The 22,445-nt window shown below is 36.6% G+C and overlaps 1 protein-coding gene across 5 annotated transcripts in view; it reads right to left on the bottom strand.

The window, feature by feature from the left end:
- Positions 1–15,121: 15,121 nt before the first annotated feature.
- Positions 15,122–22,445, bottom strand: part of GckIII (Germinal centre kinase III) — a 181,088-nt gene continuing 173,764 nt past the window's right edge. For all 5 annotated transcript variants that reach the window (XM_081768503.1, XM_081768501.1, XM_081768502.1 and 2 more), the window contains one exon: positions 15,122–17,604. The gene's annotated coding sequence lies outside the window, so the exon portion shown is untranslated. The remainder of the gene's footprint in view (positions 17,605–22,445) is intronic.

Genomic DNA, 22,445 nt, shown 5'->3' with positions numbered 1-22,445 from the left:
AAGCACTTTTCACGTCAATTATTGGGGGGGGGGAGCAGTCCCCCAGGTCCAAGATTGGGGGGACATGTCCCCCGGGATTTGCGCCAGTGCTCACAGATACTTTATATTTATCAATAAAAAGGAATATTTATATGTTTCGTTTTCGTCAGGCCCGCAACCAGCCACAGAGGTTTGGAGGGGCCATGAATATGTTAGGGGGGCAAGTCATTAAACATTCTCTTACCAATAGCTAAATTATATTTTTTGTATTAATAATAGCATTTTGTGTTAAAGTTTGGAGGGGACAAGAAAGTTTAGGGGGGAAGGCCCCCCACTGGTTGCGAGCCTGGTTTTCGTCATCATCAATCACATACAATTTCTATAACAAAATCTTTTTTCGTTCTCTTTACAGAACCGACAACAAGAAGCTTTGCCAACCAGTGCTATGCTACATAACATGAAAACAAATTATTACAATGAAGAAGTCTAAACAGGAAACATGCATCATCGATGTAATACATGAATATCTAAGGACAAAAATGCATATATGTGATTAGGCAACATCTACAATAACTATAAACATTGTCTACCTCTTACTGTACCCAAGAAAGAAGAAACGAAAAATGAATATAGTACAAGGATGTTATAAATAGAGGATCTGCCCATATGTTTCGTCATCCTATTAAATCGATGAAGCCAAAAAACAACCGAGCATCGGCATGTCTGATTGGCTACTCTCGTTTCCACCATCGTCTGATTGGCTACTTTCGTTTCCGCCATGATTGTTGGCTCAAAACATTGCGATCCTATTGGGCGGAATGGACTAAGTAGGGGTGGCGAAACTGTGACGTATGGCTTCAAGGTTTTGTTGTAAGGGCAGATCCTCTATTTTATAAGATCCTTGATATAATACAATTTATGCTTATCTATGTGTGTGTGTGTGTGTGTTTTTAAATTTTTAATTACAATTCGAAGGTACAATATCTATATGGTACATTAAACAATATCAAGAAATAAAGTCACCAGACAAATATAAAACGTTTTCTCAGGTTTAAGGATAAAGGTGGATTTTCATGCAAGCGTCTGTTGCGTTCTTTTTTGCCAGGTGGCAGAATAGCCAATTGATAAAGTTTAAGTACGGTTCCACATGTAACCAGTGATGCTATTCTAATTTTTTAACAACCGGTTCCGTAAATATATATATAGCCGGTTGTTTTAAAAATATATTTTTGTTATATATATATATATCAGCTTTTTTTTACAATCTACGTTTTATGTTGCAAATTGAAATAAAAATTTCAATTTGTATCACAATTTGTAAAGATAATCTCCAGAGACTACATGATTATCATATATTCACAATGTCCGAGGAGCCCGTCGGTCACCGAAGGTACGCTCCCTCACAAGTAAATAATACGTGCTTCTGGACTGGTTCTCGTCACTTCTTGTGAGGATCCTGCTAGATCTCTGTGGTTTCATGGGTAGTGTGCGGCACACAATTACGCAGCAGAGTCAGGAGATGAGGATTAATCCATAGATCTCCATCGGAAGCCTCTCCAGTGGCGCACGTTAATCCACAGAAGTCACCACAACAATGTCGGTACCGTCGATCGGTTTTTCAACTCCTGTTCGAGCACACCTGACTTTGTGACATCGAGACCGACGTATTCATGACCTACAGAGCCCACCGGTTCTCTACACACCCATATCGACCCTTGTAATCATCGATCAAGAAATTAGATGATTAACAATGCATTGGATGGAGGTGCCCTTTTGTATATCATTTTCACTACTATAGTGAATAATTATATAAAGAGGGAGTTCTTTTGGTTGGGATGTGTTTTGAGTTAGGTTCGTGGCGTCTCGCGAGGAGAAATCTTGCAAGTACTGTATGTTGGTGTTTACAAGGGGCGTAAATAGGCAGCCTGTATATCAATACTTCAAATCAAAAGCGAAAGAAAAGGGAGAAAGACTAATGTATTTTTCATGATTTTCGGCGCTGAAGAATACCGTTTCTGTTTCAGTGATGTAGTGTACGCAGTTCTGCGTTTTACTAACCATATCCAAGCTTCAATCATGCTAAACCATATATCGGCTAGGTTCAATATACTTTGAACTTGTTTCCTTGCTGCCAATGCACCTTTCCTTCAAGGGACATTTTCTATCACACGCTCAGAAACAAAGAGAGGATGACTCGAAACTTAAGAAAGTCTGCAGGATGACCCCCTAGCAACAAATCGACAAAGGGAAGGAAAGACAGAGTAGAAAACTTTTTTAATAACTCAAAGTCGAGGCATTTTTTTTTTTGAAGCAATCGATCCTTCAAAGAAAAGTTTCTTGAAATAATAGTAATTTTTTTTTCAGCTTGCTTTCTATTTTAGCTTCTGTAGTAATAATGAAAGATGCATCGCAATTTGCAATACATTTTTCAATTTGTATTCCATTTCCATGTTTTTGCATTGCAAGCTGCAATGCGATACCGTTTTAAGAAACGCTGATACATATACCAGTACATAGAGAAAAAGAGAGAGGGATGGAAACAAATGATACAAGGTAGTCAAAAGCAAATTTTCTACTGAATACCACAAGTGACAAATAGACAGCTAAACACAATCCTAATACAAGGTGGTGTGACAAAATTAGGTACTACTGCGAATATCTTGGAAACAAATTACGCAAGATAGATGATTGTCAAAAAAGTATTGGAAAGACCTTAATCCAGCAATGGATCGACAAGTGTTGATATTGATATGTATTCGTTTCAAATATGAATGACCTTCACTACTACACTTATATGATCCCAGTACTCATTCTTGATACCTGAACATTTGAGATGAAGAAATAAACGCTTATACCTTGTTCTGAGAGATTATATGTTTAACCCTATAGCTGCAAGAATTTCTAAAGCAAAGATAGTTAAAGTAAAATTTACTGTTCCTGAGTATAACTGGGTAAAATTTACTGTTATATCTAGGAACAACAAACGGTTCTGCGAACTGGAAATATTTTAACACTGCGTGTAACACTACTTTCTGTTGCTACAAATAGAAATCTCAAGCAACGAACGCAACGGATGCTTGCATGAAAATCCACCCTAAGTAGGGATGCGCACGAGACAAGGTTTGAGACTGTCTTGACTCGAAAATGTGCTGTAAAAGTGATGTCTCGACTCGAAATATATATATTTTTATATTGGAAGAGGTGTGTCTCGACTCGAATTTTGTCAGGAAAATTCTGTCTCGACTCGACTCGAACGCATCCCTAACCCTAAGTCCTAAAAATTAAGAGGTGTGCGTTATAGTTCCAATCAGTACCGGATCTAGAAATTTCGGGCCCCCCGCAAGAAAATTTGAAAGACTCCCTCTATATACAACACTTGGTATGGAATAGAGGTGTTCTAAATTTGGCAATTTGCTATGGGATAGAGATTCAAATTGTCGCGTTTTACAAGAAATCCTTCCTCCTCGACTTCATCTCCGCAAACTCCCGTATAAGGTCTCTCTTTTCAATGGTCGAAGTTCACTCATGGTTAATTGCCAACATTTCCAAGTCGCTCATTCTCTTTTGTCATTGAACATCTTAAATAGCTCCTGGTGCTCTTTAAGACTGAGAAAGATCTTTCAGATGAAGCCACAGTCACGGTTAAAGTCAGGAATAAAGCAAGAGTAGTCAAAACTTCAAGATAACTTGGGGCAATAATATTAAACTCGACGTATACGTAATACCGCCAATTCAAGAACAGTGTTGATCTTTGAAATATGGTTTTTAAGTCCAGTGCGAAAGGAAATTAATTTCAATGGTGGCAACGGCTCAATGTCTTGCTGCTATTTCTTTTGTAGTTTTTCAACCTTAACTAAAATTTCTTCGCCCGAAAGGTTCATAAGTACTTTGGGGAATATGATTAAAAATTCATTAAGAATTGTCTGTAACGATGTTAAACGGTTCTCTATTTCATTGTACGCAATATCAAGAAGTCTATTGTAAACATTAACCCTGAAGCAAGTCTGTGTGTCCGAAAACCGATGATCTACCAGTTCATGGAAGTTTTTTTTTTTTCCACTTTGGGTTGACATTTTTCTAGGAACACAGGATTGACTTTCCGGCGTCTTGTTTTATTCGATGGTATTCTGTCATTTTTTCAATTCCTATCGGCTCTCTTCAAGAGTGCATAAAACTTTCTCAAGGTCACTTTGTTTGAGAATTCTACTTTTGGAGTTTATTTGCAATGAGCAAAGCTTTAGGTAGTATATTTGACATGTTTGCCAAGTAACAAATAACGTAACATGTTCTGCTGTAATCGGTCACGAAAATAATATTGTAAACCTATGAACTGCGTGACAGTAGTTACATCAGTACAGTGCTGCTACCTGTTAATCTTATATCCTAGCTTAGCGGACGTTACGGAGTTGGTCTTAGGTATACGTGTGTTTCATCCACGCAAATACACATGTGTACATAACGGCTTAAGCACGGGTTATGTACGTGTGGTTCATCCACGCAAATGCACATGTGAATATAACGGCTTAGGTACGGGTTATATAAATGTACTTCATCCATGCAAATGCACATGTGCACATGCACGACTTAATCACGGGTTATGTATGTGTGTATAACCCAAACAAATGCACATGTGCACATGTACGTCTTATGCATGGATAGTGCTCATGTGCCGTACACGTACGTGTTGTCTGGGGAAGTTTTAAATTTTTGGGCATTTTATACCCATGAAAGGGAAAAATAAGGACAACTCAAATTTATAGTAGTACAAAATAGGGTCCTAGAGAACATTTACGAATTATTGTTTTTTGAAAATTCCAAAAATTTAAGATGTGGTCCTAGATAGACCTTTCAAAATTTAAGAGGGGAGCATCATGTATCCATGCCCTGTGAAAGAGAATGGATCACTGCATACAACCATATAGCCATATGAAATAACAAAGCTTCATCAAAGAGGATACACTCGTAGGTAAAAAAATCTCCGAATTTACATTTTTGGCAATGTTTTACCCTTGAAAGGAAACGAGATGGAGCCCCAAAACTTACAGATACCCCGATCCTATGTTACCATACCAAATTTCTAAATTTGGCAATTTTCAAAATTTAATGGGGGTGATCCTAGGTATCTTCCCGAATTTTGAGGGTGAGCCACGGAATGCAAAATAAAGGAGTGGTCCAATGCACCGCAAGGCCATGGCTTCTGAGCCAGGGACCCAGAGGCAAAAAAGTGTCCTCGATTTGCGCCGGTACTACTGGCAGCTTAGGAACAGATGCCGGGAAATTTCAATACTAAAGAAATTGTCCCTTTTAGAAGCAAAATTTCCGAAAACGTTGGGACATGTATTCTCCAACGTTTATATACCTTACTTCACATTTTCATCTTAAGTGAATCCTTACATTAGGCACTTTCTAAATAAAGGGAAATTTGGATTTTATAGAAATGACCAAGTTTTCCCCTTAGAAGTAGAATTTTCGAAAATGATGAAACATGTATTTTTATTTAAGAGTTTATATACCGAATTTTAGATATCGAACTTAAGCAAATCTTCACATTCGGCACTTTGTGAATAAAGGGAAATTTTAATATGGTCGAAATTGCCTTCTCTTGCCCCTCAGAAGTGGAAGTTTTAGAAACACTGAAATACGCGTTTCCTTATTTTTAATTTAAAGTCTTTGTACTGAATTTCAGATCTCCAACTTAAACGAATTTCCATGTTCGACACTTTCTGATTAAACAAAGGAACATTTGGGTATTTTATAAATATGCCCCTTTTCTTCATTTTAAGCGGAATTTTTGAGAACACTGAAACATGTATTCCCTTATTTCTAATGAAGAGTTTCATCTCTCTAATACACTATTCACTTCGCGAAATACACTCACTACTTTTGGGGGAACTTTCGAACCTCTCTGTACTCCCTTAGAATGGGTATTTTCAAAAATCCTCAATTGATTCCATCCCACCTCGTCTAACGATTTATCAGCCACTGATGTCTCCGAGATAAGAATGTCAGTAATTTTAGGCGAGATGGGAATTTTCATTTTGCCTAATCCCATCTCGCCCAAATTGGCGGTAAGATGTAAGGAGGAATTTCTGCACTAAAGAGGGAATTCCTCTACTAGCAGATATTTCAAACAATTTTGGTAATCTCTGTCAACTATAACATACATGTGTAATAAGTACTATACAACAAGAAAGCATAAGGGAAGGCGACTTAGTGGATTTAGTTCACTTGTGGTTCGTTTTGGGAATACTGGAAGATGATTGGCAGACACGTGCTAATCAAAAACAGGATAGAAATATACAATGTGTTTCAAAGCAACACCGACAACGTTTGGGGGCTGATTGCAAAGACAAAAAGGCAAAGATAAGACAAAAAGTGTAAATCAACCTTCGTTTCGCCGCTATGACTAGCCAAAAATCTGTCGAAGAAACCCAAAAAACAGCCATAACTCGAGAACAAAATGTCGGATCGAAGTCGGGGAAAAGAGGATGTTTATTATTTTTAGCCGTAGCTTCCATTAATGCACAACTCGATGTGGTACAGAGGCGGTGCAAGGATCACCCCCCAAAATTGAAGAATTCCTGGATATTTTATCAAACGTTGACTGAGACAAATTAACTACAATTAAATACGATATTTCAACTGACAAAAGTCTTAGAATGTTGTTCAAGTTACAAGAATATCGTTAGAATTCAAAAAAGGAAAGATGCACATATTTGATTGATCTACTTTGTCTCAGTACTGAATTGGCTATCGAGAAAGAACCAGTGGCGGTCGGTGGATTGTGGTTTCGGGTGTTGCAGTACGACCGATAAGAGACAGAAGATATAAAGTGGACTCATTGACTAATCTGCATAATTTTAGATGCAAATGGTATGTGACATAACTAACTAACTCTATAATCTATGGAACCCGGAGGTTGAACGCCGCGTTCACAAAAGCTCTCCACTGACTTCTATCCTTAGCTAACTGCATCCAGTTTCTACTTTGTATTCCTATCTCTGCGAGATCTATCGTCCTCCCATCTGCGCCTAGGTCTTCCTAATGGTCGTTTCCGATTGGTCTTCCAGTCAAGACTTTGAAAGCGTTTCTACTTTCTTATATGTATGTGACATATGAAATTAAATAAAATTCTGTTTTTAAAAAATAAAAATATGCAGAACATTTTATCTTATTAATCAACTTGGGACATTCAATTCCTTGAAAGTGTCAATTCTTTTTGACGTGGAAAAAACTTTTCGTCTTTTGCTGATGCCACAGGTACAGTTAATATTAATTTCAGAAGCTTTGTAGATTCACTAAATATTTTTTCTAGATTATTGCGAACGATTCATTCTAGCAAACTCAGTCCCTGACAGTGATCCGAATTCATCTTCAGCGTTGACTGAAGAGAAAAATGAAATGAAATCTTTGAGTTTTACGTCCCACGGTTATGCCGGTTAGGCTAAAGGAGACGGTGATGATGAGTAATGAATGAAATGAAGAAAGTGGGAGGAAACGGGAGAACCCCGAGAAAACCCACGCACACGGTGTTTGTCCACCACAAAGTTCACTTGGCGGGGGCTGGGATCGAACCCGGGACCCCAAGCACCAGAGGTGAACGCTCTACCACTGAGCCACCGCGTTTAACTGAAGAGAGTTCGTAGCAGAGATTAGTGTTATAGAAAAAATGTACATTGAACACACTTTATTCACAGTTTACCTAGGAAAATTTAAAATAAATTGAGGAAATGTATCTAGTGCAAACAACATTACTGCCATAATTTATCCTGTAAATTCAAACTGGATTTTTTTCGAACACACTCTTGAATTGCGCTTTGCTTGTTTTGTTTATGCCTTAATTGCAATTTTTCCCTCAGTTGAAAGCTGGGCATTTTTTTAATTTATTTTGTAAGTTATTTACAGAATTAAAGCACACAATAAAATTAAATCTAATAATTAAAAACCAAAACAGCTCATACAAAAGACGTACTCGTATATGAATTCCGAATGTCACATATTCATACATCAACACACACACACGTGCGTAAAAGAAAAAACGTCTTGGTTGTTACGCAATGCACGATGAACACAATATACTTCCACATGAGGTGAAACAATGCTTATCAATGTGATACGTTCTGGAAAGGAAACCTTGAAACCCGCCAGATATAGAATCAGCATGTAACAGAAGTCAAAAATCAAAGAACATCAAAACAAACAGCACTGCCAGTTCTACACCAAGAAATGTTAACTGGGTGGGGTCCAAAGTATTTGAGGGAGGTCCAATACGTTTACGTAACACCGAACCTGTCTTATACTGCACCCGGAAAGACGATAAGTAATTCTTAATTACTGTCACCTATATTTTTAGAAAAAAATGATAGAACGATTATTTTTATAAGAAAAGAGAGAGTACATGATAAGGCGTAAAATAAAATATTTAGCCTACATCAATCATTTCTCTGTTAAACAAGTATAGTTCGTTAGGAAAGTCTACAAATGTTGGTCAAGTTTCGAAATTTTTGGGAGGTCCGGACCCGGTGGACCCCCCTCGTGGCTACGCCCCTGAACATTTCTAACAAGTCCCAAATTCAATGTGGCGTTCCCCATCATACAGTTTTATATGGAAATTATCATGAGTATAAAATATACTTATTTTATAAAAGAAATATGTATATACTAAAATACTATCCACAGAGGGGGGGAGGTGATTCTACATACTGACTTATTAATATTTGATTCACGAATTACTGTAGAAGAAGCCTTCATTATCAATATAAGCTAAGAATTAACTTATAAATGCGGGTCTACTTTCATTTGTTTCCTGCTCTACTAGATATTTTCTTTCTTATTTTGTAATTCTGCAATCATTATTTTAAAAATTGTCATTATATTGATTTGGTTCAGTATGATCCAGCAATTTAAAAATATGAATACATAAAAACAAATTCCATTTGTTAGTTAGTGAAATAAAATTCAGAAATCATATTTAACGTGAAAAACCTTCTCGTTCACTGGAAATCGTGCTGTGTTGCAGAAGCACTGCAACGACCAGTCTCTTGAACTTCTGAGATAGGGGAAAGGAGACTTAACATTCGCTCCAATTGCCGCGCTGAAGGAATCTGGTCGTTGTATGCTCGCTGCAACACAATATAAATTAGAGACTCTGTGACGGATGATTTTTCGCTTTTTAAAACGGATTAACGGAACGGACAGTTACAGAAGCAAAAAATATGTTATTTAAGTGTATATATGGGAGTATTAGAAAGCTTTTTTTCTGTTCTTCACTACTATTGATGATAATATTTTTTTTTCCTTGAAATACTTTGGTCGTTGCGCAACGCTGCAACACTAACATTAGCCGCCACTGGAAAGAACTCAAATTATATGAAGTCCATAACGTTTAAATGTTACGTCTTCTATGCTAGTGAAGACAGATCACTCATGGCTATGTGGGTAGCGTACTCAACTTTGGCATAGGAGACCTGGCTCCGATTCCCGGCGCAAACGCAAGCGTTTAGTATCTCACGTTAATCCGTAGCTTCATGTCTCGTATAACTTTGCTATCGAAGGAATGTTAAACTTAAATCCGATCCGATAATAGAGACAGAGCTCCTCCGTGGCTAAGCGGTTAGCGTACGCGCCTTTGGCGTGGGAGATCCGGGTTCGATTCCCGGCGGGAGCTCATGTGGTTCGGATTCCACGTTAATCAGTAGGTCCACGTCTCATATAGCCTCGCTGCTGAAAGGGACGCTAAACTAAAATCAACTCAACTCAACCAATAATAGAGACAGATAATAGTTGGAAGCTAATTATTGGGAAATAATTCGTGAAATTAGAATGTAGGAGGGAACAAGACAATCCCGAAAAAACTCACGGGTACGATGGTATTCACCACGAACTTCTATAGTCTGGGACCGAACGAAGTCCATCCTGTAGCAGAAGTAAGCGCTCTATCACTAAGCCACTGTGCTCCTACTTTGGAGGAAGCACTATGAATCTGACAGAAGTATCGGTCTAGTAAATATTGTGTGTGATAAACAAATGTACAAGAAGTACAAACAGTCAGAATGTGGAAGTCGCAGAGTTTCCTTCGTCCGGAAACGGTAAGTACGTTTTCCTAAATCAGTTATTCTTAACTAGTTGCCCGCGCTTCTCAGCAATTGGGAGGCACGGTAACTCAGTGGTAAACAGCTTGCCTCTGGTACGTGGGGTCCCTGGTTCGATCTTCAGCCAAGTAACTTTGTGGTGGACACCGTCGTACCGTGTCTGTGGGTTTTCTCAGGATCCTCCAAGTTCTTTCCACATTCTCATTCCATCATACTTCACTTGCCTTAATCATTGTCTCCCTTAGCCTGAAGAGCATAATCGTGGATCGTTAAACTGAAATACGAGGGTCACTACGACAGTTTTGAGATGTGGAATAACTTACATACTTAAATTCAATTTAACACTTACATTTTCTCAAAGTATTCACCATCACAATGTACACACTTTTGCATCCTCGAAAACCACTTTTGGAAGCAGTGTTGCTAGTCTTTTTCTTCAATTGTTGAAAGTTCATTCTCGTAAGACACTACAGTTTCCTCAGGACTACAAAATCTCCTCCCACACATTCGATCTTTGATCCTGGGGAACAAAAAAATCACACGGGGCAAACAGTGGTGTACCACTGAGCAGTAACAGTCCTTTGTTCTTCAAGCGGAACAGTTGCAACATGGCCAGATTTGGAGAAGAAAGTTGCGACCATCTTCTTCCCTACTTCGCGGTCGCTTCACTTTCGTGGGTGGATTTTCGTCTGGAAAGATCCAAACTGTAGACTGGCGTTTATTTTCAGGGTCAAATTGATAGATCCAAGTCTCATCACCAGTAACAATGTCAGAGATGCGTCGAGAATTGCCTCCATCAAACCCTGCAAGCATTTCTTCACACCATTCCACACGCATGCGCTTCTGCTGTTCAGTCAAAGTGTGAGGCACCCAACGAGATGAAACCTTCCTGAGCCGAAGATGATCATGAAGAATTTTTGTTACTGCTGGCGATCCAATATTCACTGTAGATTCAATGTCCTTGAAAGTTGTTCGAGGATTTTCTCGAATCATTTATTCCACAGCGGCAATGTTTTCATCTGACACAGCTGTTGCTGGACGTCCAGCTCTCTCTTCATCTTTGAGCGATGTTCGGCCTCTTCTGAATTCACCTAACCACCGAAAAATTGTAGCACGGGAAGGAGCAATGTCCCCAAATGCCCCCTGCAAACGGTCAAGGCTTTGTGTTTCGTTCAAACCACTTTTGAAATCGTAAAGTATCATTGCCCGAAAATGTTCCCTTTCGAGCTCCATTCTAGACAGCCGAATATTGCTCATATCAACAAACAAGAGAAGGCGATACCGCCACGCCAATAAGCGAGGCGAGTTGAAACTTGCTTCGCTTCTTCGCTCTGGATACCACCACCGAACGCAATTGTTGGAATTCAAATACTGTGCCACATCAATGCGTATCTCAAAACTTTCATAGTGACCCTCGTATTTCATTTCATTTTTAAGGGGTCACTTACAGTTAGTCGATGGGTCACTATTAAGATAGTCTTTAATGCATTGTATTATAGTTGCTATTATTTGTAAGGAAGAAGTCGTCTATGGGGCTCATAATTTTCAAAAGGCTGAGGACTATAGTTGAAGGTTGATTGTAAGAAATGCTAAAAGTACGAACTAAATTCGACTTGAGTCTTTTAGGATTATTAGTCTTATTATGGACAAGAGATTGTTCCAACAATTTTCTATTGATGGAGGAACGGGGAAAATCATTCTACAATGACTGAGTAAAAAGGCTTATAGCCAGATGAAGAAAACGTAATGGCAGTATAGTGCGTCGAAAAATAGCACAGGTTACTTCAATTCATATTTGATAAGGTCTGGACATTAATACGTGAGGATTTGTAAAATGAAATGAAATCTTTTGAGTTTTACGTCCCACGATTATGTCGGTTAGGCTAAAGGAGACTGTGATTATGACAAATGAATGAAATGGTGGAATGAAGAAAGTGGGAGGAAACGGGAGAACCCCGAGAAAATCCACGAGTACAGTGTTTGTCCATCACAAAGTCCACACGGCGCGAGCTGGGATCGAATCAGACCCCAAGCACCGGAGGTGTGATGAGCACCTTTCATATTAGGGCATTTCACATTACGATTAAATAGGCGTTTCAAGGTCATTTCTATAAGACCTGCGTAGTCGACAATAGTGAACTAAATTGCATTGATTGCTTCATTGAGTCAGTAACTATTTCTTAACCTATAAAATATTCAGTGAAAAGTATTTTAAATTCGGATGAAATTGATACAGGGACTCACTGAAAGATTTTTAACAGTGACGACGCCAGTTTTAATTAATTGGGTGGGAGTAAGCGGACAAAAAAAAAAAAAAAAAAAGGAAACAGCAAATGTTTGTATACGAAAAGGGAAATGTTCTCCTATATCATGATACAATTACGGAATTTTGTTCTAGTAGTGTTACTTTTACTGACAAATTTGAAAGTGATAGTTTTACCCATAAATATTGATTTACCGTTTATAAATTATTGATATCGGGCATCAACATGGGTAAAACGTGTGACATTACACCGCAGAAAGCCACTAGAATTAAAACATTGAGTGTGGCAAAACTAATGCTAAAATAGTCCGGGTCGAAAAATGAAATCCTCGGCTATACAGAATAGTATACTGCGATGGTTCTCTTGCAGAAAGGTTTGTCATCAGCAAATCTTGCTAGAAGAGGGAAAAATCTTCGACGTTTGTCCGCGAACAGTGAGAAACAGGTTAAAATCAATGAGTTTGCGTTCACTTAAGAGCTATCAGGAAGCTATATTTTACACCGGAACAACATAAAAGTCGCGTAGAGTGGGTCAAAACTCACAAGGATTGCAAAGTGACTTAGTGGCGCGAAGTACTGTTTAATGATGAGACGAAAATAACCATTTATGGCAATAATTCAAGCGCTAGAGTTTATCGCATGACTGGTGAAGCACTTAATTCTTCTTGTACTGTAAAAACTTCCAGGTACTCTACTAGTGTAATGATTTGGGGATGTTTTTCTTTTACTGGAATTGGTAAAATTCACATTTGTGATGGTGTTGTTAATGCACAGACTTATAAACATATTCTTGAAACAATAATACCTGCGGGTATAGATTTATTCAATGGTGTTTCCTTTATTTTTCAAGATTTTACCCTTGTCATCGTGTCAGTTATAAAAGATTATATGCTGTCCTTACATCATGTTACCCAACTTCCTTGGTCTGGTAATTCGCCCGACTTAAACCCGATTGAAAATTTATGGTGTGTTTTGAATAATAAGGTTCACGCAAGATATCCTACAACAAGAGGTAAGTTAATTCAAACAATAAACGACGTCTGGCAGCACTGTATTTCAATAGAGACACTATAAAACTTAGTAAACTCCATGCCACAACGATACAAAGACGTTATTACTAAGCGTGGACATCTAATCAAGTATAAGCTTGAGCCAAAATGAATTGGGTACGCTTCACTTAACTTCACTCTCACTTCACTTAACAATTGACGTCATATTTTGTTGAATATCATCAATTGTTGTAAAGATATATAACTTCTGTGAGTAGAGTTGGATTCTATATAAATTTACTTTAATTTGATGTATACATATATATCATTGTATGTTTGTGCATATTTAGGTAGAAACTTCTTTGAAATCCTTATAAATGCGTAAAATTACAAGGAGATGCTATTAATTTTTCCATGACTGTTTATATTTATACAGGCCCGCAACCAGCCATAGAGGTTTAGGGGGGCCAAGTCATTAAAAATTCTCTTACAAATAGCTAAATTGTGTTTTTTGTATTAATAATAGCATTTTGTGTTAAGAACTAGGGAGCCAGGCCCCCCTCTGGTTGTGGGCCTATATATATATGTGATCTGTTATAACTATTCCATATGATAATTGTATATTTACTTCGCGTAACGTACGGATGGTCTATTATGATATTACGCACGTTACTCTCTCTCAAAATTTTCCTGTATGCAGAAATCCAAGAATCTAAGTTTATTTTTTTGTAATCAGAAGTGTAGAACAGATTCAAAGATGGTCACACATTAGTCAACAGTGAACAATGTCCAGTTGTTATGCAACAAGTGAGCACTTAGGTTATGCAGAATCGTCATATCGAGTGCAAGAGTTTGCGACCAACGTATGGGCTAAGTATGGGGTCAGTACATTCAATTTTACCGAGAATTCGGGCTTGAAGAGTATCTGCGAAATTCGTGCGAAGCTGCTAACGATAAAGCAGAAGCAACTCTTGACTGAAAATCGTATGGAAAATGATGGACAACACACAACTTGACCCGAACTTATTTAACATCGTGATTCCTGGGTTTATGGGTATGACCCAGAAACAAAGATGTAATTCTCACCTTGGAACCTCAATCATTTTCAAGATGAAGAAAAGTACAGCAGGCTTGCAGATGTGAAGGTGGTGGTAATCTTTTTCTTTGATTTCTGTGGGATGGTACATCACGAATTTGTACCGCTACCAAAAGTATTAACAAGAGATTCATTGTGCCTTCGTGATGCTGTATGACGCAAATACCCAGCCTGTGAGCAGTGAAAACTGAAGTCCATCAAAATGTCCCGCACATGCTTCAATCTGAATTAATGAATATTTTTCTTCAAATACACCATTCCTGTGGTTCATCAGGCTTCTTATTTCCCCGCCAAGGTGCCATATAAGGTTTGGCTCTTCCCATAGTTAAAAATGACGCTGAAAGGAACCCGATCTCAGTTGATTCTAGAAAAGACATTATACGAAATATAACAACTCAGTTCAACATTATTCTAAAAAATGCATTTCCAAATTATTTCCAACTATGGTACGACCGCTGGAATAAATGTGTGTGTTCCCACGGGAACTTCTTTAAAGTCTCACTGTATTTTATCTGAATAAATGGATTTTGCTCGAACAAAGATTCGAGTTTTCAACACACTTCGTATATTATATATATATATATATATATATATATATATGTAAACAGCCATCCCCAATGAGAACTCTGATTAGCAAATTAATAAAAAGCAACACTTACACACATCGTGTTAATGGTTAGTATTTCAAATTAATAAAGCAATGTAGTAATTACAGAGTTTTCTCTTTATTATTTTTAAACTTTCTGTACAACCAGATTTAGAAAGATCCATTTCAAGTTTCATGTAGTACATAACTTTCTTCCAGCATGCAGAAAAATCTTTACCCCAAGAATTTATGGCTATGTACATTTGTTAAAACTTACATAACACTCCACAAATCCTACCAGAAAATCTCAATGGAGAGACTTTGATTTAAACAATTAAAATTCAACAATGATTAGTTTACAATGTCTCAACATTAATAATAAAGCATCTGTTGTTCATATTACACCGAACTTATATTTAAGAACTGCACCAAATGCAGTTACTAACATACCCGCATGCCACGCACTGGGAATATGGGAAGGATAAGGGTTGGAAGGGAGGAAAGGAACCAAGTTGCTTTTGCGTGTAGTCTTGTGTTAACTAGAACAACTTGGCAAACCGTCCTAGGTTGTGGTTTCTTTCTTTGTACAAGGAAAGGAGATAACATTTAATACTTACTCTTTAACAGAGTAAGCATTATGGGGAATTTACTTGAAATTTATCACAGCATTTGCATAATTTCTTTTTTCTCCAATAAATTGAACAATTATTTCTATTTTCCTATTTTTTTAATCAATCTTTCTTAATACATCTTCTGTAACTTTATATATATATATAATATATTTATTTATTTTAGGAAGAAGTACTACTTAACATGATCATACATATTTACAGCAAGAAATGTTCCAACATTAACAGTTGCACATTATCTCAATGTGCACATTCAAATTGGCACTTTCCTGGGCACAAATGTAACATTATCACATTATCACACAGTAATACTGGAGAGTTGTCCGTTTAAGAAGTTCAAAGACCAGGATAAGTGGAGTGCTCCATGGCCAAAAGCAATTAAAAGAAACAAAAAAACTAAACCTGTTAACACTGAACACAGGTAGCGTGTTGTTCAATAAAAAAAAAAAAAATCTCACAATAGCACACTACCACAACAGGTAAAGTAACTCGCGATCGTTCTTTCACATGTCAACATATTCACTCAAAAAATGAGTCAGGACACATGACTCAACTCAAATTTTAAAAAATAAGAAGAATAAGAATTAAACATACTAAGAGACTTACACCGAACGTTCTTACTTAAAAGAACGTCCTAATGGAAGAATCTACAATTTATGTTTATTGTTTTCCAAAAATAAATACGTAAAAATAAATCTGGTAAGTAGATCCTATCTCTCTGGCACTAGCAGTTTGTTATTTAGTTCGTATGTAACAAATATATGTATTTTTGTCATGCTATAATTTGTTGTAAGACAGAAACAATGAAGATGCAGAATATATGTTTTAAAGGCATACGTAAATTAAATTTTCTCCAATTGTGAACCTTAAACAAAACCGTTTCAACTATTTTGTACTTTTCCCCTCAGTATTTCTTTCAATGGAAACAAATGTACATAAATAAAAAAGAAAAACTTCCAAACGTCATTACAAATACATAATGACATGGCAACTAAATTGGAGCGAATAAACTGTTTTAATTATATATATGTATTTAGTGGCACTAGATTGATACTGTGTACAGTAAATGGTGCCAAAACTCTCACCCCTGGTTAACGAATTTCAGGAGGAAATTCCATGAATACTCCTGCTTACTCCTAAATTTACAACCAAAAAAAAATTCCTGTAGCACAACTTGCACAGATAAACCTATCCGATACTACTGTACTGCGATAACTAAATAACTTCTCCTTTTACGAGATTAGAAAACAAATTACTGCTCACATTCACCAGTAATTAACAGGTTCCTATTATCATTGATAACTTATTCTGGGATCTTCTCAGTTCATTATAACGATCCCTGTTTCCCAAAACATTAAAAAATATTCTTCCAATACAGAAATAATATGGGCAAACATCCCTAAAAATATTTATGCTAATATACATATATACATTACACTTTCTTGACTGACATTGGGACATGTAAACAGAAAAAAAAAAAAAAAGGGAAGATGGAAAAATAGTATTTAGAAAAATACTACGAATGTTTTTTTTTTCTTTCTTTCTTTTCTTTCTTTTGGACAAAACCATAAGGAAAGATGTAGTAACCGAAAGCAAAAGTCCGACTTTCATTCAGCAACCACATATCAACCGAAGTGTTTTCACACTAATACAGAACGAACAATACTGTGACACATTTTTATAAAGGGACTAGTTTCTTACGAAAACAGAATAAAATTCCATGAATAAATTAATCTGTCATGTATACATACATATATATCTTATAAACTGTTGTGACGAAGGGAATTTCACAGAGCAATTTTCTACTGTACAGAGTTCTTTCATCAAGCAAAAATATTTCGAAGATATATATATGTATATATTATGAGTGCTAAAATAACTTCTCTAAAAAAATCAACAAAAACAAGATTGTGGGAAGGTCCTGAGTTGCACAACATGGTACTGGAGACCATAAATTTCTAGGCCATGTCCCTGAAAACAGAAAATATCTTAAATTATTAAAATAGCAAATAACTGAAGTAAATTAACAAATAATAAATAAATGACTCTCCACATGCTTGAGAATGTAATTCTGTCAATTAAGAGACTATTGCAACAATGAAGTTAACTTAGCGCCTAAATGAAATCAATCTAATTCTACTCAACAGTATCACACATACAGACCATGCTCCTCCTTGCAAAGTTCGGAGTTACAATTCTTAATTGGTTTGTTAAATTACTGAAGAAAATATATTAAAAAAAAAAAAGTAAGACGACTACTCACGATAGAAATTATTGTTTAAACTACAGTACTTGCAATTTAACAATAAACCTATTGTATTTGATTACTTCTTTACAGTTCTGCTCGCCCAGCATTTAGTAGTTGAACATAATATTGCATTAAACAGACGACATTCTGCTTTTAACGTTAAGATGACATCAAATATACTGATTTAGTTTTTACATTGCATATAAGAAGTTTTAATTTTTCGTATTGTAACTTTCTTTTTCTTTAACTTATTGTTACGAGAAGGCTGCTACTACATCAGCAAAACTTTGGCAAGCCAATTAAGAACTGAACCGGGAACTCGGAACGAAAGAGTACGATCAGTATACTTTATTATTAGACTGCGGAATTTTACATTCTAAAAATTAACTTTTAAGTATCTAACATAGGCTTTCTTCAGAAGTAAATTGAACTCGGAAAACATTAAAGCAGGTTGTAAGATAAGGAATACAAGAAATATTGTACATTACATATAGAGCAAATATTCCTTCTTAACCTTCACTAATACTTATACATGATTCTAATTGCTGAATAAAACGTACTTCTTACAAAAAATAACCATTAGTATGCTACTATAATGAATATTGAATATCATCACGAGATAAGTTATATTGGTGTAATATGCTTACTTCTTTTGAGAAGAATGCACAAATATATATTTTTATTTTTTGAGAGAGAGATAGAGAGGGGGGGGGGAGGAGGAGAATTATTCTGATCCCGATCAACCAAAAAATATAATTCTGGGATTCAGAATCTCCTTTGTAAGAATAAAAGGTCAGACATGTTTACACATGAGAAACGTAAAATGATTTTTCATTTTATCCTATTAAGGATAATCATTTGTAAAGAAATACACATAAATGTGTATTGATTTCTACATTTAACTGAACAAGATGGCGACCAACATGAAAACGAGATTGAAGCAGCAAGTTCTGACAGCTGAGGGTTGCGAGCCTATCCAAATTTATCGCAGACAGTTGTTTATGGCGACGCAACTACAAGGGCGTCGGTACGGTAAGACGATGGTCCAGGCAGTCGAAAGAAGCAAATCTGGCTACCTCTAGTGTGGTGCAGTGATCTGCAACCGGTATGTCGTGGCACGCTGCGAGGTGTTACGCGAAATGAACTGTAAATTTTCTAAAAATTTTATCACAGTTCCTGTGTTTCATATGCTTGTACAATGTCAGTCTCTGACTGTACTGATTAAGATAACGCTTATCATTTTACGTGCCGCAAATTTTTACGTATCTAAGAAATGAAATGTAATTAACTCACAGTTGGTGTTATATCGAGGCTAGTTTATTCTTATTATTTCCTGCCTCTACCACTACGATTTTGTGTTTCTTTTGATAACGTATGTTCTGTGCACGCCCTTCCCTCGCTAAAACTGCTGGAATTAGCACAAATTTCCCTGTCTTTCATTATTTTATTATAATGTTTTGGTATTTGTCTGTGCCACTTCTTTTGAAGAGTATTGATCCGGATCCTACAATTACCTCAGTTCTATCTTAGCTGTGATCTGAAATAGTCCGAATACTGTTTGCTAGTTAGTATTTACTCTCACAATTTTCTGTTAGTATTAGTGAACTAGTTTATTTTTTCAGGATGGACAAATTCCTTGTATGGAGAAAGTATGGATCCAGAAAAAACAAACAAAAATTACTGCATCGGCAGTATAATGATAATTATTTATCTTACGGTTTATTTTGGTGTAGTGATAAGACTTATCCAAATCCTAAGTGTACCGTTTATGGTGAAAAGCTCAGTAACGCTGCTACGGTTCCCAGTAAATTGAAACGCATTTACCAACAAAACATTCTTCTCTGGCAAGTAAAGATGCTGATTATTTTCGTTGATTATTCCAACAAAACAAAAACCAAAGAACATTCATGACACCTACAGTACGTGTTTCAGAAAGTGCATGGAGCTAGTTATAAGGTAGCCGAACTTATCGTAAAAGCAACGAAACTACACATAATGACTGAAACGTTGTTAATGCCTGCTTCTAAGAAAATGGTAAAAACAGTTCTGGGTTCAGAAGGTCATCATCTCATCATCTAATCAATATACAAGGAAAGAACTCGCAGATTTAAAAGCCGACAGAACAGTAAAGTTTAAAACTTTTCGAAGTTCCTTTAGATACATTTTGATTGACAATAAGGAGTGAATACCGGCTACCTCCGATATGGCAGTCAATGTGTTATTGCCATTTTCAACTACATATTTGTGTGAACTCGGCTTCTCGACGTTGATAAATTAAAACGACAAAGAGGGAAAGACTCAAATTCATCAATGAAGAAATGAGACTCTGTCAACGATTCCTCCATGAATCAGACGCCTGTGTGCAGTTAACCAGGCACAAGTATCACATTGAAGGTATGAATAACATTGTTTACTTTAATTGTAATACAAAAGTGTATTTTCTACAGTAGAATAACTTCATATATGAGGTTTAAATCTATTGCCTTTATTTGCAATAATACGATTTAATTTATTTAGTAAATTATTAATAAATACAGGATTAAATTTCTGTTTATTACTACTACTAATAATAATTACAATACACATTTATATTAATAGTCATATAATACGTTATGGTGTGCTTGCGCTGAGTCATAAATAATTCATTCTGTGCCGCAAGTAGAGAAAGATTCAAGTAGTGGATCAAGCCCATAGTGGACAATCCCTCACCGCATCACATGGGAGGCAATGAAATCATGTCAACGAAATAGTTCACAGAACACCTAATCAAATAGTGACAGATCGCCATAGAACTTAACCACCATTTCCCAAGAAAGAGTGCACTTTATCGCAACCGAGGTACTGGGTGTAACAAGATGCGTCTGCGTTGGGTCCCACGGATGCTGACGCAAGAGCACGAAGTGCAGAGTAATCAAGCTTGCCAGGATCTGTTGGCCCGGTACGAATGTGGCGGTGAGGCTCTTCTCCAGCGCATTTTAACGGGGTACAAATCACAGGAAATCATTTTGACCTTGAAAACAACAAAATCACATTGATCCCGAGAACAACCATAGAATATCTCCAAATCCCAACACGTCCAAGGTGGTGTGCTCGATGACTTAGAATCGGGAACCACGATAAGCTTTCAACGCTACATGGATATATTGGATAAACTCAGCGCACGGTTTCGCCGCATCCGGAGGGCTTTGGACCTTATTCTGCAGACGATGATGTCCACCCGAACTCAAATTGCGAAACACAAGAAGGGTTGCGGCGCCTGAAAGTTCAATGAGATTCTACTGACCTACCGTACAGCCCCGACCGTACATCACTTTCACTGTAAAGAATGGGTGAAAAACGACAACAACCATCGGGAGTTTTCTTCGACGGGTTTGTCCGATTAGTCCCACGTTGGTGTAAGCCCGTGGAAAGGTAAGAGGACTACGCTGAAAAATGAAGAGTGCATTACATAGAAGATAAATTCGGGCCATTACAAAGTCACTTTAAGCTTTTCTTTTTCTACGTCACACGTTTAAAGATGTTTTGGACATCGAAATACGTGTTTAGCATTTCCTTTACCACATTTAGACTTACAGCCTGAAACAAACCATACTGATATTGCGGAAAATAAATAAAATTAAAAATGTTACATTTAAGCACAAAGGCGGACTATGCTCTTTTATTAAATGAACAATGCAACTCTCGTAGCACTGGAATTTAGAACCATGTTCGGTGAACTATCAAATCTTATAAGCATTTCACTATTTAAGAGTTTATAATACCCAGTTGAATCGAAAGATTGATGGTTCAAACATGCTTACTTCACGAATTCTTTCCTTCTATTTAAAGTGGTTTTCAGAAATGTTTATTTATAATTGTAAATGCTGTAACAGCTTACTTCTTAAATTGAATTAATATTTTATTTTGTTCATGGATTTTTCGCAACCATTCAAATATACTTTCTTGGTTTACACTAACAAAACAATTTACTTTTGAAGATTTTGTACAAAATTAATTACAATAGGAAACATTCCATTAAAAAAAAAAAAAATCTTTAAATATATAAAGAAGTCGTAAGTGAATTTACTGATCAACCTGCAAGTCAAACCGCTTCAGCTAAAAACTTGTCATTTCGACAGGGCATGAAATTTGTGATGTAAGGTCCCACCAAAGAATGTTTTTTGGAAATTGGACGGGTGGGGGAAGGAGAGGGGTGGCAAGCATTATCTTAAAATGTCCATATCTCTGAAAATTTTGTGTCAATGGATTTCTCATTGAACACATATTTAAGCGGTATTCTTAATTTTTTAAATATTCGACCTCGAAGGAAAAAGGGCATGGGGATTTTAATCATTTCTCTTAAGATTCGAGACATGAAATTCGTTATTAAGGTTTTCCATTTAGAATAATTAAAGACATATTTCAGCGTTTTGTTTTTAATTTCCTCTACAAGAGAAGAAAAAAGGCGGGAGGAAAAAGTCTGGACTTGCAACTGTTACATAAGATGGCCGTATCCCGAAATTCCTTAAGATTGGAGGAATAAAATTGGTATTTAGGCTCTTTTAAGTGTTTTCTAATGTTTGCC

This window comes from Thermobia domestica, chromosome 8 (assembly GCF_964235325.1).
Source record: "Thermobia domestica chromosome 8, izTheDome1.hap1.1, whole genome shotgun sequence".
NCBI lineage: Eukaryota > Metazoa > Arthropoda > Insecta > Zygentoma > Lepismatidae > Thermobia > Thermobia domestica.
The sequence above is the reverse complement of the archived record's forward strand: the minus strand, read 5'-3'. Positions and strand labels throughout refer to the sequence as shown.